At 42.0% G+C, this 19765-nt stretch overlaps 1 protein-coding gene across 3 annotated transcripts in view; it reads left to right on the top strand.

The window, feature by feature from the left end:
- Window positions 1-19765, top strand: part of LOC118010779 (E3 ubiquitin-protein ligase RNF4) — a 214019-nt gene that overhangs the window by 89681 nt on the left and 104573 nt on the right. Inside the window, exon 1 of one of the 3 annotated variants that reach the window (XM_035005444.1) lies at window positions 7653-8306. The exons of the other annotated variants lie outside the window; for them this stretch is intronic. The gene's annotated coding sequence lies outside the window, so the exon portion shown is untranslated. Of the gene's footprint in view, window positions 1-7652; window positions 8307-19765 lie in introns of those variants that run through there. 3 annotated transcript variants of the gene reach the window in all.

Raw genomic sequence — 19765 nt, 5'->3', positions numbered from 1 at the left:
CCAGCGAACACATGAGTGATAAGAAAGCACAACGGCCTCGTTGCTGATGGGGAGAAAATTTTGGTGGTCTGGATAGGAGATCAAAGCAGCCCCAGTATTCCCTTAAGCCAAAGCCTCATCCAGAGCAAGGCCCTGACTCTCTTCAAGTCCACGAAGGCTGAGGGAGGTGAGGAAGCCGCAGAAGAAAAGTCTGCAGCTAGCAGAGGGGAGCTCATGTTAGGGGCTAATGCGGCTGGTGACTTGAAGCTGAAGCCGGAAAATTCTTAGGGCCCTTAAGAATTATGCTACCTCTCCTCTGCCCGTGCTCTGCAGACGGAACGGCGCGGCCTGGACGACAGCATACCTGTTTACAACACGGTTTACCAAATATCTGAAGCCCACTGTGGAGACCTACTGCTCAGAAAAAAAGATTCCTTTCGAAATATTACCGCTCGTCGACATCGTACCTGGTCACCCAAGAGCTCTGATGACGTCCGGCGAGATTAGTGTTGTTTTCATGCCTGCTAATGCAACGTCCATTCTGCAGCCCACGGAGCAAGGAGTAATTTTGACTTTGAAGTCATATTTAAGAGACACGCTTCGCAAGGCTGTATTATTTAAGAGACACACCATAGATGGTGATTCCTGTGCTCGATCTGGGTAAATTGAGAATCTTCTGGAAAGGATTCACCATTCCAGACACCATTAAGAAAATGTTCCCATGGTTCAATGTCAGTACTAACAGGAGTTTGGAAGAAGCGGGTGCCAGCCCTCATGGAGGACGTTGAGGAGTTCAAGACTCAGTGGAGGAAGTCACTGCAGCTGTGGCGGAAACAGCCAGAGAGCTAGAAGTGGAGCCTGGAGAGGTGAGCGAACCGCTGCCCTCTCAGGATAACACTTGAACGAATGAGGAGGTGCTTCTGTGGAGGAGCAAAGAAGGGGATTTCTTGAGATGGAGTCTACTCCCGGTGACGATGCTCTGAAGACTGTTGAAATATGACAAGGATTTAGGATATTGCATAACCTTAGTTGATAGGTTGGCAGGGTTTGAGAGGACTGACTCCAGTTTTGAGAGAAGTTCTACTGTGGGTAAAATGCTATCAGACAACAGCACATGCTACAGAGAAATCATTTGGGAAAGGAAGAGTCAATCAGTGCAACAAATTTGTTCTCTTGTTTTAAGAAACTGCCACAGACAGCCCAACCTTCAGCAACCCCGACATGATCAGTCAGCGGCCGGCAGCATCGAGCTAAGACCCTCCACCAGCAAAAGGATCACAGCTTGCGGAGAGCTCAGATGATGGGTAGCATTTTTTAATAGATACAGTATTTTATAATATTTATGGTAATCTAAAAATGAAGTATTTTTATTTTTTTATTTAGATTTTATTTATTTATTTGACAGAGAGAGAGAGACAGTGAAAGAGGGAACACAAGCAGGGGGAGAGGGAGAGGGAGAAGCAGGCTTCCCGCCGAGCAAGGAGCCCGATGCGGGGCTCGATCCCAGGACCCTGGGATCGTGACCTGAGCCGAAGGCAGACACTTAACCAACTGAGCCACCCAGGTGCCCCAAAATGAAGTATTTTTAAATTAAGATATGTACATAATTTTTGTAGACATAATGCTGTTGCACACTTAATATGCTACAGTATAGTATACTGGGAAACCAAAAAATTCATTTGACTGGCTTCACTGGCAGTGGTCTGGGGCTGAACCCACAGTCTCTCTAAGGTATGCATAAATGCCTTACACAGTACATTCCCAGTTCTTCTTCATGCTATTGATGTTATTTATTTTGCTTTTACATATGCTGTAAATACACAATACATTGCTATTTTTGCTTTTGAAAGTCATCTTTTAGTGCAATTCTTAAAAAAAGAGAAAAGACTGATTTTATGTTACTTGAATTACATTTTTAGGGCTCTTCATTTCTTTTCGTAGATCCAAGTTTCCGTCTTATTCAAAGTCTTACTGCCTAAAATACCTTCTTTAACATTTTTTGTAGGTTAAGTCTCCTGGCGATGAATTTCTTCAGTATTTATTTCTGAGAAAGTTTTTCTCCATTATTTTTAGAAAGATATCTTTGTTGGGTATAGGATTTTGACTCAACAGGTGGTGGTGGTGGTTGTTTTTCCCCTTCAGTACTTAAAAAAATCACTCCACTGTCTTCTGGTTTTCATGGGTTTTTTGTTGTTGTTGTTTGTTTTGGTGGGGTTTTTTGTTGTTGTTTTTTTTTTCCCACAAGAAGCCTGGTGTAATTCTTATTTTTGTTCTTCTGTAGGTAATGTCTCTCTTATCTCTGGCTGCCTTAAAGATTTTCTCTTTTTTTGCTTTTAGTAGTTGAAAGTGATATCATGAGGCAGATTTGTTTTGTTTTCGTTATTTATCCTAATTGATATTCTCTGTGGTTTGGTGTCTCATTAATTTTGGAACGTTCTCAACCATTTCTTCTGCTCTGTTAACCTCTTTGTAGGATTTCGATTACATATATGTGAGAATGTTTCATATTGTTTCACACTTCTTGGTTGTTCCCCACCCCCTTTTCTTTTTGTATTTTACTTCAGGTGACTTGATCTATCTTCAAGTTCACTGATTCTGTAGTGCTCATTTCTCTGCTGAAATTACCCCTCTGATCTAGCATGTTGTCCACCTTTTTCTGTTAATAGTCTTTAACGTATTTAAATTCCCTGTTAGATAGTTCCAACACTTGCTTCATAGCTGAGTCTTGTTTTGATGATTGCTCTCTTCGGAGTGTGGTTTGTTTTTTGCTTTTTGTATGGTTATACAAAATTATAATTATTTTTCAAAGCCAGACATATTGTATAGGACAGTAGAAACTAAAGTAAATCACCTCTGTACCTGGAAATGGGCACAGTTTTCTTTCTACTAGGCCTTTAGTGCTGTGGTTGATACTATTCTTGTTAGGAGTTGGCTGCCCTGGTTATTGTCAGTGCACCAGAGCCTTCAAATTTCTGTAGCGATGTCTACTAGAGGGTGGTTTACTACAACTCTGTAATTCTTTTTTTCCCTTAAGATTATATTTATTTATTTGAGGGAGCGAGAGCAGGAGAGAGGGAAAGAGAGAAAGTGAGCACACAGAGGGAGAGGGAGCGGGAGAAGCAGACTCCCCGCTGAGCAGGGAGCCCGACGCGGGGCTTGATCCCGGGACCCTGAGATCATGACCTGGGTCGAGGCAGACGCTTCACAGACTGAGCTGCCCAGGCGCCCCTGTAATTCTAAGTTTTAAGTCTTCCCTATTTGTGTTGCTTCACAGTGTATGCATATTTGCACACCCTTACTCCTCTCCTGTCCCTCCTAGTTCTAGTCTTCAATTAACTTTTTTTTTTAAGATTTTATTTATTTATTTGACAGAGAGAGAGAGAGAGAGAGATCACAAGTAGGCAGACAGGCAGGCAGAGGGAGAGGGAGAAGCAGGCTCCCCGCTGAGCACAGAGCCGGACATGAGGCTCGATCCCAGGACCCTAGGATCACGACCTGAGCTGAAGGCAGCCGCTTAACAGACTGAGCCACCCAGGCGCCCCTTCAATTAACTTTTATTTGAAGCTTTTTCATTTGGACGTGTATGGCAACCCTGAGTCTTGGGGTATGGCCCACTCAGTTCTCCTGTCCCTTCCTTGGCTGAGGTTGTGGGCTCATCATGTGATCCTGCCCCTTCTCCAGGAGTTGTGTCCCCGGAGCCCTTCCCTGTATAGACTAGGGCTTTTGTTCCTTAGTGGGTGGAGGGGAAGGACCTGGGGTGGGGGGGGTCTCGCCCCACCCACACGGCTGTTGCTCCCTAATTCAGTTATTGTCCATGCTCTTTCGAGCTCTTGCAGAGCCTTTCAGTGCTCACCCACTGGGCTTCATAGAGATGTTGCAAAGAGATGTAGACTTCCCAATTCCTGTGATCCCGGGAATTGTCCTGGCAGCTTGCACTGTCTTCACAATATGTCATCTGTTCTCAACAGACTCACCTTGCCAGTGTCTGATTGCATCTGCCTCAGGTGAGTGGGTGTGCTCTTTCATTGCAGGCATTTAGTTTTTGGACCAGTTTGCTCTGTGACCTCTGTTCCCTGATAGGTTCAAAAAAAGTCATGGACTTGAAATTAGTTGGTTTTCATTGTGAGTGTGGAGCAGTGTTCCCCTCCTACCCCCCCAGCTCTCTCCATCCTGGGGCAGAAGTCAGAAGCAACCATGTCTTGAGGAACAGAAGTTTTATTAAGTTTGATGAAGTCCAGTTTATCAATTTTTATCGTTAGTGCTTTTTAGGGTTCTAAGAAATCTCTGTCTACCCCAAGGTTGAAATCTTTTGTCTACTCCAAGGTTGGGAATATTTTTTTTCTTTGTTTTCTTATTAAAGATTAGCTTTTTTTTTTTTTTTTAAAGATTTTATTTTTAAGTGATCTCTAATACCAGCATGGGACTCAAACTTACAACCCCAAGATCAAGAGTCGCATGCTCCACCATCTGAGCCCGCCAGCACCCCTATAATTTTACCTTTTATGTATAGGTCTGTTATCCATTTCATATTAATTCTTACCAGTGGTGTTAGGTAAGGTTTGAGGTGTTCTCCTCCTCATATGGATTTCCAGTTGTATCGTTTCTTGAGAAGCCTTTTCTTTCCCAACTGAATTGCCTTGTTCCTTTGTCAAACATTTGTTTCTTTTTCCAGAACTTTTTATTGTTAAATACTATAAAAGTGCATAAAATTATTGTATAGCTTTACAAGTTTCTTATTTGACCCCTAGCATGAGCATCATTCAGATAAAGAAATAGAACATTTTGGGGACTCTGAAAGCCCACTAAAGGTTGTATTTTGGTTACAGTTCCCTTTCTTTCCCTTTGCAGGTAACCCCTAAGCATACATTTCTAAACACTGTAGTTTTGCCTGTTTTTGAATGATATATAAACGGAATTATACTACATACAGTCTTTGGTATGTGGCTTTTTTCATGCAATAATATTTTTAAGATTTGTTTTGAATTGAGCTACAGTTTGATTGACCATTTTAATTGCTGAGTAGTGTTCCACTATATGAATAGACTTCAGTGTACTTATCCATTCTGTAGTCGATGGGTACCTGGACTATTTCAAGTTTGGACCTGGTATGAATAATCTTGTAAATGTATCTTGGTGCATACAAAACTTAGTATCAGGAAGGATATGTGTTTTCGGGGCGCCTGGGTGGCTCAGTACATTAAGCGTCTGCCTTCGGCTCAGGTCATGATCCCAGGGTCCTGGGCTCGAGCCCCGCATCTGGCTCGCTGCTCGGCGGGGAGTCTGCTTCTCCCTCTCCCTCTGCAATCTCTTGCTCATTCTCTCTCTCTCTTTCTCTCAAATAAATAAAGAATAAAAGAAAATCTTTTAAAAATATGTATGTGTGTGTTTTCAGTCTTAATATAGTGCATGTTCCCCAGGATGGTTGTTCCTATTTCCTCTCCACCAGCAGTGCCTGAGTGTTCCCATTGTTCCATGTTTTTGCCTCAGTTGTCACAATTTCTTATTTTAGATACTCTGCTTGTTATTTTACTGTGATTTAATTTACATTCCTTGTTTACATGTGAACTTTTCATTGTGTTAATTGACCATTTGGCTATCCTTTTTTGTGTGAAAAGCCTGTTCAAGTCTTTTTCTCATTTTCTATTGAGTTTTATATCTTTTCTTATTTTTCTTGCTTTCTCTCTTTTTTTAAAAAAAATATTTATCAGAGGGGCGCCTGGGTGTCTCAGATGGTTAAGCATCTGCCTTCGGCTCAGGTCATGATCCCAGGGTCCTGGGATCGAGCCCCACATCGGGCTCCTGGCTCAGCAGGGAGCCTGCTTCTCCTTCTCCCTCTGCTTCTCTCCCTGCTCATGCTCTCTCCCTCTGTATCTCTGTGTCTCAAATGAATAAATAAAATCTTTAAAAAAAAAAAATTTATCAGAGAGAGAGCTATATTTTTTTTTTTTTGAAGATTTTATTTATTTGTCAGAGTGAGCGCGCACATGCACAAGCAGGGGGAGCGGCAGGGAGAGGGAGAAGCAGACTCCATGCTGAGCGTGGAGCCCGACGCAGGTCTGAATCCCAGGACCCTGGGATCACGACCTGAGCCAAAGGCAGATGCTTAACTGACTGAGCCCCGCAGGTGCCCCCACCTTGCCTGGGATTGAATCCTTGCTTTGATACTTACTAGCTTGGACAAGTTTCTTAAACTCAGCACCTTGATTTTCTCTTCAGTGAAGTGAGGATGGTAATGCACAAACAATATAGGGCTGTTGGGGTGATTAGGAGCTGCTATGCATATTTAGGAAATTAGCATATTGCCTCTACTGTAGATCGTTTGTCTAAGTTGGTATTTTAAAAAAAAAAACTTTGTACTTTATAGAAGTTTTCAGTTTCTGTGTTAGAAGACTTTGGGGTTTAAAACAATTAAACATTGATATGTAGAGCTATTGTCAGCTGTAGTCAAATTCTGATTTTCTAGCTGTTCTTTTTCCTATCTGTAAATTATTCCTTGTGGCTTCATTTTCCTTCTACTGCCCAGGGTTGGATATTTTATTCTTTATTAGCATTCACAGAAGATGGGAAAAGGGAGAACTCTCTAGCCCAGTGCTGCTCAACAGAAATGGAATGTAAGCCACATATGTAATTGTAAAATTTTCAGTAACCATATTATAAAAATAAAAAGAAATACGTATAATCAGTTTTACCTCGTGTCTTCTACTTAGCCCTAAATAGCCTGCCACAGTATTATGTCAGCATGGAATCAATATAAAGATTATTACTGAAATATTTACATTCCTTTTTTCATACTAGGTCTTTGAAATCTGGTGTGAATTTTATGGTTGGGCTCATCTCAGCTTGGACTTGCTGTATTTCAGGTGCACAGTAGCCACATTTGGATAGTGACTACCAAACGATGTGCAGCTCTGTCTTTTGTTGGTTTGGGGATTAACTTAAAGCCATCTAACATTGCATTTGACTTTGCTCTTTTTTTAAAAAAATTTTTATTGAGGTATGACATACAACATTATATTAGTTTCAGGTGTACAATATCATGAATGATTCAATATTTGTATATACTGCAAAATGATCACTGCAGTAAGTCTAGCATCTCTCATCATACATAGTTAACAGAATTTTTTAGAGCAGTTTCAGGTTCACAGAAATACTGAGCAGTAAGTACAGGGAGTTCCCATGTGCCCGTCTGCTGTCCTCACAGATGCACATGCTCCCACACTGTCAGCGTCCCCCACCAGAGTGGCACATTTGTTACAGTTGGTGAACCTACACTGACACATCATCATCACCCAGAGTCCATAGTTTCCATTGGGGTCACTCTTGGTATTGTACATTTTATGGATTTGGACAAATGTATAAATGACAGGTATCCATTATTAGGCTATAAGCAGAGTAGTTTCACTGCCCTAAAAATCCTCTGTGCTCTGTCTTTCCATCCCTTCCTCCCCCAGACCCCGTTAACAACTGATCTTTTTGCTGTCTCTGTGACTCTGCCTTTTCCGGAATGTCCTGTAGATGGAATCATACAGTATGTAGCATTTTCAGATTGGTTTCTTTCTCTTAGTAATGTGCATTTAAAGTTCCTCCATGTCTTCTCCTGACTTGATAGCTCGTTTCTTTTTAGTACTGAATAATATTCCATTGTCTGGATAGATCATAGTTTATCCATTCACCTTCTGAAGGATATCTTGGTTAGTTCCAAGTTTTGGAAATTTTGAATTAAGATGCTATAAACATTAATATGCATGTTCTTGTGTGGATCAAAGTTTTCAGCTCCTCTGGGTAAATACCAAGGAGCATGGTTGCTGGATCGTATGGTAAGAGTATGTTTAGTTTTGTAAGAAACTGCCAAACTATCTTGCAAAGTGGCTGCACCATTCTGTCTTCCCATGAGCCGTGGATGAGAGTTTCTTTTGCTTCACATCCTTGCCAGCGTGGCCATTCTGATAGGTGTGACGTGGTATTTTGTTTTCATCAGTGTTGTTTCTGTTTTTTCTTTTTTTTAACTTGCTACATAGCTCACATTTGTGGCTTGTGTTATATTTCTCTTAAAAAGAGCTGGGGTGGATAGCTCTGAAGGAGTTGAAAAGGAAGGAAAAGAGGCTGTTAGTAGGTAGAGGTGGAAGTGTGATCCCAAGGAGGGTGCTTTGTTTCTTCAGCCTAGTAGTAACAGTGTGCTTATATCCTCATGGAAATGATGCAGGAAAGAAGGAGAGATTGATGGTCCGAAGAATGGAGGGGAGAATCCATAGAACAAAGTCCTCAAGCAGATGGCGGGGCCTGGTGCATGAGCAGAGGTTTCACCTAGGCGAGGAGGCGTGTGATGGGTAAGCGTGCCAAAGGGCTCAGCTTCAGGTAGATGGCATGGAGCCTGTGGAAACATACTACCCGTGGGCTTTCAAACACTTGATTAGGCCTTTGTGCCACCGTCAGCAGGATGTGTGTATACCCGTCTTCCTCCATTCTACAGCACTGAGTGTTGTTGTCTTTAAATGTTTGCAAAGTTTTAGCAAGGAGTCTCTGCTCTTCCCCTGTTGTGAGACCCACAGAGACCAGAGCTTTGACAGGCACCTGCTCATCTGGCCAGGTGCCCTGTTGATGCACATGTACTCGGTGTGTCCCGCCTCCTGCTGCCACCCACCTGCGCACGTCATTCACGTGTAAGTCTCTCCTCTGCTTCCCCTCAGCTTAATCTCTGCATCTCCGCTCCCTTTCCTCTCCAGCTCCTGCCAGGAGGCACCCCTCCCTGTTCTTTTAAACTCCTAGCCCTTTGATGAAAGTTTCTGTGCCTCCTTATTCTGTCTCATCTCCCTGTCTTGTGAATTTCTTGGACCATAAAAATTTTAGTAACAGTCCTGGAGACCGACTCAATGTTATCAAAGTCTGTATTATGGGAAGTTGAGGATTCTGTAAAAAGCAAGAAGGTACTTCTGTGGCTATTATTTTAGGTCACTGGCTAGTCTCTGGTTTGGCTATCCTGGGGCCAAGTGCCTCCTTGTAGCCAGGTGAGTGGTGGTGATGGTGATGGGAGTGGGGTGGACGGTGCCACATGCCCCTGGCCTGGCTGCCTGGGTTAGCAAAGCCATATTAATGATGGGCTTGCCAAGTGTGTGAGTGGCTGGCTACCTTTGGAATCACCTCAGGTCACTCAATTTTCCAGTGTTGTCTATTCCACTTAGGGTTTCTGATTCAAACCTTTCCCAGCTTCTGTTCTATTTATGTGTCCCCCCCCCCCCAGTGATTTCTGGGTATTGCTGTAAAGACCATTAGCACCCTATACAAAATGACTGGTTACTGGGACTTTCAGATTTTAAAGGGGATGCAAACTGTAGCCGGAGGAGTTGGTAGTATTTTGATACCAACTTGTCATTTGAACACAGTAGATTATTTGTATTTTAAAGATTGGTGAAGACGAATGTAAGAAATACGTATTTCCAGAGCTGTAAGTCTTTTTTTAACTGTGTGATTTGCTGCTATTAATAAATTCAAGTTATTTTTCTCTTTTGCCATATGGAGCTTAAATGCAGAGACCTGAAGTATTTGGTAAATATTTGAATGTGTGAGTGGCTGTGCTGCCGGATGGCGGAGCTGAACCGGGACTGGCCTCCTGGCTGGCTCTGAGGCTGGCTGAGATGTGTCTTTTCTTCCGGATAAGCAGGATCAAAACAATTACATTGTTGACTTCATCTGTATAGAAAAACCATATTAATAACAGGTACATACATAAAACCATTTTATGTAACTATAGTTCTGGCAGACAGCCAGTATCACTGTGCCTTCCTTAATGCACAGAGCCACCCCATTTATTTCTGTAGAACCACTGGTCGTGCACAGGCAGGTCAATTCAGGAGGTTAACTTGCAGGTATAAGAAAAAATGGTTGGGGCACCTGGGTGGCTCAGTCGGTTAAGCGTCCGTCCAACTCTTGCTTGATTTCAGCTCAGGCCATGATCTCAGAATTGTGAGATTGAGCTCCTCGTCAGGCTCCACACTCAGCCAGGAGTGTGCTGGAGATTCTCTCTCTCCGTCTCCCCCCTCCCCCCCGCTCACACATGCACACTCGTTCTGTCTCTCTCTCTCAAATAAATAAATAAATACATCTTTTTAAAAAAAATAGTTGCAGGTTTTTTAGGCTTTCTCTTTTTTTTTTTTTTTATGTAAACTGAAAGTAAATGCTAAAGAAAACTCAATTCCACATTACCTATAAAAAGGATGCTAAAATAATGTAATAATATAGGATCATATATAATTAATGTTTATTGAGTTTTTAGGAAGCACCTTTGAAATCTATAAATTGCTAAATATTTATTCTGTGATTATATAAATTATGTTACAAAACAAATATTTAAGGTAATTTTATACCTAACTTATGATTCTCTTACCAGTTTTTCAGTAACTAATTGGAAGAGAGCATAAGTATTAATGTTAGTAATTATTTCCCAAGCAGTACCTCTTGCTTAAAGAACTTGCACGTGCTTTGGGAAAGCTGAGTTCAGGAAGGAAGCAGAAAAGATTGTAGATATTTTAGTGACCACACGGGCAGTCATCCCTGGACTTCAGCACAGGTAGCTGATAAAAGATCACGTGTAAAAGAAGGAAGGAAATTTGTGATTGAATTAGATAATACAAAATGTGAATTACTGATTTGAACTAGTCATTTCATTTCCTTAACTGAACATTTGTTGGATGCCTTCTGTATGCTGGGTGCTTTGTGGGACTTAAGAATTGTTGAGTGCCGGGCGCCTGGGTGGCTCAGTCAGTTAAGCGTCTGCCTTCGGCTCAGGTCATGATCCCAGGGTGCTGGGATCGAGTCCCGCATCGGGCTCCCTGCTCTGTGGGGAGCCTGCTTCTCCCTCTCCTCCCCACTTGTGCTCTCTCTCTCTCAACTATCTGTCTCTCTCTCTCAAATAAATAAAATCTTTTTTTCTTTTTAAGATTTTATTTATTTATTCATGAGAGACAGAGAGAAACAGAGGGAGAAGCAGGCTCCCAAGGAGCGGGAAGCCCGATGCGGGACTCGATCCCAGGACCCTGGGATCATGACCTGAGCCGAAGGCAGACACTTAACCATCTGAGCCACCCAGGCGCCCCAAATAAATAAAATCTAAAAAAAAAAAAATTTAAAAGAATTGTTGAGTGTCATCTGCAAGAGACTCATTTTAGACCCAAAGACACGTCCAGATTTAAAGGGAGGGGGTGGAAAACCATTTACCATGCTAATGGACATCAAAAGAAAGCTGGATTGGCAATCCTCATACCAGACAAATTAGATTTTAAACCAAAGGCTATAATAAGAGATGAGGAAGGACACTATACAATAATTAAAGGGTCTATCCAACAAGAAAATCTAACAATTTTAAATATCTACGCCCCTAACATGGGAGCAGGCAATTATATAAGCCAATTCATAACAAAATCAAAGAAACACATTGACAATAATACAATAATAGTAGGGGACTTTAACACCCCCCTCACTGCAGTGGACAGATCATCTAAGCAAAAGATCAACAAGGAAATAAAGGCTTCAAATGACACACTGGGTCAGATGGACTTCACAGATATATTCAGAACATTCCATCCCAAAGCAACAGAATACACATTCTTCTCTAGTGCACATGCAACATTCTCCAGAATAGATCACATCCTGGGTCACAAATCAGGTCTCCACCTGTACAAAAATACTGGGATCATTGCCTGCATATTTTCAGACCACAGTGTTTTGAAACTAGAACTCAAATCACAAGAGGAAAGTTGGAAAGAACTCAGATACATGGAGGCTAAAGAGCATCCTACTAAAGAATGGGTCAACCAGGAAATTGAAGAAGAATTTAAAAAATTCATGGAAACAAATGAAAATGAGAACACAAATGTTCAAAATATTTGGGATGCAGCAAAAGCAGTCCTAAGAAGAAAGTATATAGCATTAGACAAGCCTTTCTCAAGAAACGAGAAAGGTCTCAAATACACAACCTAACCCTACACCTAAAGGAGCTGGATAAAGAACAGCAAATAAAGCCTAAACCCAGCAGGAGCAGAGAAATAATAAAGATCAGAGCAGAAATCAATGAAATAGAAACCAAAATAACAGTAGAACAGATCAACGAAACTAGGAGCTGATTTTTTGAAATAATTAATAAGATCAATAAACCCCTGGCCAGACTTTCAAAAAGAAAAATGACCCAAATAAATAAAATTATGAATGAAAGAGGAGAGATCACAACCAACACCAAAGAAATACAAACAATTTTAAGAACATATTATGAGCAACTATATGCCAGCAAATTAGACAATCTGGAAGAAATGGATGCATTCCTAGGGACGTATAAACTACCAAAACTGAACCAGGAAGGAATAGAAAACCTGAACAGACCTGTAACCAGCAAGGAAATTGAAGCAGTCATCAAAAATCTCCCAACAAACAAGAGCCCAGGGTCAGATGGCTTCCCAGGGGACTTCTACCAAACATTTAAAGAAGAATTAATACCTATTCTTCTGAAACTGTTCCAAAAAATAGAAATGGAAGGAAAACTCCCAAACTCATTTTAAGAGGCCAGCATTACCTTGATCCCAAAACCAGACAAAGACGCCATCGCAAAGGAGAATTACAGACCATTATCCCTGATGAACATGGATGCAAAAATTCTCACCAAAATACTAGCCAGTAGGTACATTAAAAAGATTCACCACGACCAAGTGGGATTTATTCCTGGACTGCAAGGTTGGTTCAACATCCACAAATCAATCAGTGTGATACAATACGTTAATAAAAGAAAGAACAAGAACCATATGATCCTCTCAATAGATGCAGAAAAAGCATTTGACAAAGTACAGCATCCTTTCTTGATCGAAACTCTTCACAGTGTAGGGATAGAGGATACATACCTCAATATCATAAAAGCCATCTATGAAAAACCCACAGCAGATATCATTCTCAGTGGGGAAAAACTGAGACCTTTTCCCTTAAGGTCAGGAACACGGCAGGGATGTCCACTATCACCACTCTATTCAACATAGTATTAGAAGTCCTAGCCACAGCAATCAGACAACAAAATGAAATAAAAAGCATCCGAATCGGCAAAGAAGAAGTCAAACTCTCACTCTTTGCAGATGATATACTTTATGTGGAAAACCCAAAAGACTCCACCCCAAAACTGCTAGAACTCACACAGGAATTCAGTAAAGTGCAGGATATAAAATCAGTGCACAGAAATCAGTGGCATTTCTATACACCAACAACAAGACAGAAGAAAGAGAAATTAAGGAGTCGATCCCATTTACAGTTGTACCCAAAACCATAAGATACCTAGGAATAAATCTAAGCAGAGAGGCAAAGAATCTGTACTCGAAAATTATAGAATACTCATGAAAGAAATTGAGGAAGATACAAAGAAATGGAAAAACGTTCCATACTCATGGATTGGAAGAACAAATATTATGAAAATGTCTATGCTACCTAGAGCAATCTACACATCTAATGCATCCCTATCAAAATACCATCAACTTTTTTCAAAGAAATGGAACAAATAATCCTAAAATTTGTATGGAACCAGAAAAGACCCCGAATAGCCAGAGGAATGTTGAAAAAGGAAAGCAAAGCTGGCGGCATCACAATTCCGGACTTCCAGCTCTATTACAAAGCTGTCATCATCAAGACAGTATGGTACTGGCACAAAAATAGACACATAGACCAGTGAAACAGAATAGAGAGCCTAGAAATGGACCTCAACTCTATGGTCAACTAATCTTTGACAAAGCAGGAAAGAATATTCAATGGAAAAAAGACAGTTTCTTCAACAAATGGTGTTGGGAAAATTGGATAGCCACATGCAGAAGAATGAAACTGGACCATTTCCTTATATCATACACAAAAACAGACTCAAAATGGATGAAAGAACTAAATGTGAGACAGGAATCCATCAAAATCATAGAGGAGAACACAGGCAGCAATCTTTGACCTCAGCCGCAGCAACTTCTTGCTAGACATGTCTCCAAAGGCAAGGGAAACAAAGGCAAAAACAAACTACTGGGACTTCATTAAGATAAACAGCTTTTGCACAGCAAAGGAAACAGTCAACAAAACCAAAAGACAACCAACAGAATGGGAGAAGATATTTATAAATGACATATCAGATAAAGGACTAGTATCCAAAATCTATAAAGAACTTACCGAACTCAACACCCATAGAACAAATAATCCAATCAAGAATGGGGCAGAAGACATGAACAGACATTTCTCCGAAGAAGACATCCAAATGGCCAACAGACACATGAAAAAGTGCTCAATATCACTCGGCATCAGGGAGATACAAATCAAAACCACAATGAGATACTACCTCACACCAGTCAGAATGGCTAAAATTAACAAGTCGGGAAACGACAGATGTTGGCGAGGATGTGGAGAAAGGGGAACCCTCCTACACTGTTGGTGGGAATGCAAGCTGGTGCAGCCACTCTGGAAAACAGTATGGAGGTTCCTCAAAAAGTTGAAAATAGAGCTACCCTACGACTCAGCAATTGCACTACTGGGTATTTACCCCAAAGATACAAATGTAGTGATCTGAAGGGGCACGTGCACCCCAATGTTTATAGCAGCAATGTCCACAATAGCCAAACTATGGAAAGAGCCAAGATGTTCATCGACAGATGAATGGATAAAGAAGATGTGGTGTATATATACAATGGAATATTACACCAAAAATTTGAAATCTTACCATTTGCTACAACGTGGATGGAACTAGAGGGTATTATGCTGAGCGAAATAAGTCAATCAGAGAAAGATAATTATATGATCTCACTGATATGTGGAATTTAAGAAACAAGGCAGAGGATCATAGGGGAGGGGAGGAAACAAAATGAAACAAGACGTTATCAGAGAGGGAGACAAACCATAAGAGACTCTTAATCTCAGGAAACAAGTGTTGCTGGAGGGAAGGAGGGAGAAGGATGGGGGAGGGGGTGGCCGGGTGATGGGACATTGGGAAGGGTATGTGTTACGGTGAGCGCTGTGTATTGTGAAAGACTGATGAATCACAGACCTGTACCCCCGAAACAAATAGTACATTTTATGTTAATTTAAAAAATGTGACACTAAAGCAACAACTCCGAATGGAAAAGTATAGCTCACAGTCCAACAAAAGGTAAAATAGAATCATAAAAAATACTGTTTTTTTGTTTTGTTTTTTTTAGATTTTATTTATTTATTTGACAGTGAGAGAGAGAACACAAGCAAGGGGAGCGGCAGAGGGAGAGGGAGAAGCAGGCTCCTTGCTGAGCAGGGAGCCCGATGCGGGGCTCTATCCCAGGACCCTGGGATCACGACCCGAGCTGAAGGCAGATGCCTAACGACTGAGCCACCCAGGCGCCCCCAAAATACTCAGTCTTTAAAAAGTGGAAAAAGAGGAAGAGGAACAAAAACAAATGGGTCACTAGAAAAATAAAGAATTAGATGGTAAATTTAATAAACTTAACCATATCACATAATTGTATTTAATGTAAATGGTCTAAACATGTCAATTTTAAAAGATTGTGAGATTGGAAAAAAATCAGGACACAGCTATATGCTTTCTGCTGTAACGTGCTTTAAACATGAAAATGCAGATAGGCTAAAAATAAAGTGATAGGGAAAGATATGCCTTGCTTATGTAAGTGAGAAGAAAGTTGGAGTGGCTGTGTAGGTATCAGAAAAACGGATACCAGAGAAAAGAATATTGGCAGGGGTAAAGAGAGTAATTTCATACTGATACAGGGGTCAGTTTATCAAGAGGACATAACAATCCTAAGTGTCTTTGCACCTAATAACAAAACTCCGAAATATGTGGACAAAAAACTGATAGAACTTCAAGGAAAAATAGACAAATACAAAATTATGGTTGGAGATTTTAAGACCTCTCAGTAATTGATAGAACAAGTAAACAGAAAATCACTGAGGTTATAGAAGACGGATGACATTGTTAGCCAACCTGGCCTGACAGATGTTTATGGAACACTGCCCTACAATAGTAGCATGCTTACACATTCTTTTAAGTAAATGTCGAACATTTACCAAAACAGACCATATTCTGAGCCATGAAAAGTCTTGATTAAGAATTAAAATTGTACAAAGCAGCTTCCCTGACTACTGGAATTATATTAGGAATCCCTGGCAGAAAACCATACACATGAGGAAACCATACCACATGTTAAATGCTCATGAACCAAAGAAGAAATCAAGAGGGTAATTAGAAAGTATTTTGGACCTAATGAGAATGAAAACATAGCATATCAATATTTGCAAAGCGCTGCCAATGCACTGCTTATAGAGAGACTTAGAGCAGTAACCACCTCTTTATGCAGGCGAAAGGGCTGAATGACTTGGGCTTCCACCACAAGAAAGTAGAAAATCAAAGAGCCAGTTGTACCCAAAGTAACCCAAAAAAACTAAATAATATCATAAAAGCAAAAATCAACAAAACAAACACTTTTTAAATATGGAAAATCCATAAAACCAAAAGCTGATTTTTTTTTTTTTTTTAAGTAGTCTCCACGCCCAGTGTGGAGCCAGCATGGGGCTTGAACTCACAGCCCTGAGATCAAGAGCTGGACGCTTAGCCAACTGAGCCACCCAGGTGCCCCTAAAAGCTCTTTTAAGATTAATAAAATTAGGGGGCGCCTGGGTGGCTCAGTTGGTTAAGCGACTGCCTTCGGCTCAGGTCATGATCCTGGAGTCCCAGGATCGAGTCCCTCATCGGGCTCCCTGCTCGGCAGGGGGTCTGCTTCTCCCTCTGATCCTCTTCCCTCTCGTGCTCTTTCTCATTCTCTCTCTCAAATAAATAAATAATCTTTAAAAAAAAAGATTAATAAAATTGATAAACCTTAAGCCAGGCCAAAGATTTGAATAAATACTGCTTAAGACTGAAAAGATACCTAACATCGTAAATCCTTAGGGAAAACCACAGTGAGGCAAGCACCACACAGTCATTACAATGGCTACAATCAAAATGGCTCACCACATTGATGAGGATATGGATTAATTGGAACTCTCCAGCACTGCTTTTTGGGAGAAATTTGGCAATTTCTTAGAAGTTAGACATGTACCTACCATATGACTCAGTTATTCTATTCCTTGATATTTATGCAAGAAAAACAAAAGCATGTGCCCACCCCAAGATTCTTACATGAGTGTTCGTAGCTGCTACTATTTGTAATAGCCAGAAACCGGAAGTAACTCAAATGTGTCTGAATGGGAGGATGGATAAACAAGTTGTGGCTTACCCACATAATGGAATACTCTCAGTAGTAAAAAGAAACCAGCTCCTGATACATACCTGGGAATCATCTCCAAATAATGATACTTGACGAAAGAAGCCAGACAAAAGAGTATGTTGTGTGATATAACTTACAATTCTTTTTTTATTATTATTATTTATTTGAGAGAGAGAGCACAAACGGGGAGAGCGAGAAGGAGAAGCAGACTGCCTGCTGAGCAGGGAGCTGGACATGGGCTCAATCCCAGGACCCTGGGATCATGACCTGAGCCAAAGGAAGACGCTTAACCAACTGGGCCACCCAGGTGCCCCAACTTAACATACAGTTCTAGAAGTTGCATAGTAATGGATAGACAGAACTCAGTCCAGTGGTCACCTGTGAATGGGGGTAGGAAGAGAGCGGGGTGAGGAGGAAGAGGGTACAGGGGCACAAGGAAACTTGGGGGGTCATGGTAATGTTCATTTTCTTGATTACTGTGGTTTCACAGGTGTTTATATATGTAAGGACCATTCAGATTGCATTCTTCAGGTATCTTCAGCTTATTGTACCTGGTTATACTTCAGTACAGCTGTAAATGCTTTTAAAAGAATCAGTGGAGTTTATATTTGTACCTCCCATTGAATCACAGGCAGTTAGGAGAGTAACCATGCGGTGAGGCACGAGTATTTGGTTAATTTGAGTTTTAGTCAGGTGTTGTAGTGCACACATGCATATCTTGCAGTAATCTGTTACTTGCTTCATCTGAGGCGTGAGTAGTAGAGGTTGCTGCCCTTGAGAAGACTAGCTTCATGCGGGCACATTGGTCAAGCGTTGAAAAGTTTTGACTTTGGTTCAGGATGTTGCCTACCCTCTCTCCATGGATCATCTGGTCTAGCTTCGTGGCTTTACATACCAAATGCACCGTTGATCCTGAATTCTGTATCCCACTGGAGCCTGTTCCCTGAGTGTCTTACTTGTGCAGAACAAGCCCACCACATTGCTTGGTTGTTTAACACAAACTTCATATGTACAACATCTAAAGCAAACCCTTGGTTCTTGCCACTGCCCCAGCCTCTCTCGCTGTGTTTGGCACCCCTGTTGGTGGCCTGCCCACTGCCCGGGCAGTCGGACCTGTCCTCATCACATCCTTGGGTCCATTGGCAGGAGAATCCTGTGGCTCTGCCTTCAGCAGTCCTGAGTCTGACCACTCTGTTCCTCCATGGCTCCTGCCAGTGCCTGGACCTGCCTGGAACAGCGTTACCTCTGCCAGACTTCATTTTTGACACAGTAAAGTTTCTTTTTAAGATGCCAGCTGGCTCATACCTGCCCTTCCGAGAAACCTTCGGTCTCTTCCCCTGGCTCACAGCCCAGGTGAGCAGCCCCCGCCTGCCCCCTTGCTCGGGCAGTGCCCCCCAGCCTTCATCTTGCCCTCCAGCATGCGCACGTCCACACTTGGTGCCTCTGCTTGCAGCTCCGTTTGTTTCTATTAGGCCTTAGCTTTTGGGCCTCAGCTTTGCCTCACCCCTATTAAAATGACGTCCCCTTTGTGGCTCTGCTCTGTACCCTTGCTGACTTGATTTTCTTCGTGGACTACTTACTGCCATTGGATGGCAGGTGCTTATGTCTGAGTTTGCCTGTCTGATGTCTCTCTGGAGCCAGCAGGCCCTTTGGGCTATTCGCAGTTGCTTCTGTGATCTAACCTGTCAGGATGCCTGGCACAGCGTGTATTTCAAATGTTTACGGCAGAGGGCTTCCTCCTCTCAGGGCTCTTCCCTGCACTCGGTCCAGGGAAGACTTGTTTTCTGCCTTTTCTCCTCCGCTTGTCCCCAACATCTGCTTCCTTAGCAGTCTTGTCAGCTCTCTCTACTCTCCCACCCCATCTCATCTCTTCCCCACATACAGCCTCATGGCCCTGGTAGCACTTCCCCCTTCCCCTCTGGCCTCCTGCCCCAGGGCCTTTCTACCTGCTCTCAGGAATGTCCCTCTCCCGGGTACCTCTGCGGGTACCTGTGTGGCTTCTACCAGTCCCAGACATCAGGTGTCTCCTCGAGGAAGTTCTCACTGGCTATCCTAAATGGGAAGGCACTGTCCCCAACCCCAGACACTCCTGCCTGCTCTGTGTTTTTTTTCCTTCTCAGTGATCACTGTCTAATGTTTGGTATTTTTTCCTTGTCTTATTAGTCTTTGTCTTTGACGGGGGTATTAGTTCCCTGTGGGCAGGGAACTTTGTTTTAGTTATTGCTGTGTCCCCAGTGCCTGGACGAGTGCCTTGGCACATGGTGGCTCTCAATAGATACTGGACAGACGGGCTGACCGGTAGGCCGTTGGACAGATGATCTGGAGCTGAACTGGTTACCCTCAGGTCAGCTCTGACTCTTCTAATCTCTGGCTTGGAGACTTTGTAACCTTGAAGCCCAGCAGCTCCTTCTCTGAAAGATCTGAAGGCTGTGGCTGTTCTGTTGATGATGGGGTGTTTGTTTTTCTAGGCCTAGGGACAAGAGATGGTTTTACATAGGGTTAAATCAGTGTGATTTTGGAAATTGTCTAATTTCTACATCTTAGAT

The sequence above is a fragment of the Mirounga leonina genome, unplaced genomic scaffold (assembly GCF_011800145.1).
Source record: "Mirounga leonina isolate KUSES-001 unplaced genomic scaffold, KU_Mleo_1.0 Mir_129, whole genome shotgun sequence".
Lineage (NCBI taxonomy): Eukaryota > Metazoa > Chordata > Mammalia > Carnivora > Phocidae > Mirounga > Mirounga leonina.
The sequence above is the reverse complement of the archived record's forward strand: the minus strand, read 5'-3'. Positions and strand labels throughout refer to the sequence as shown.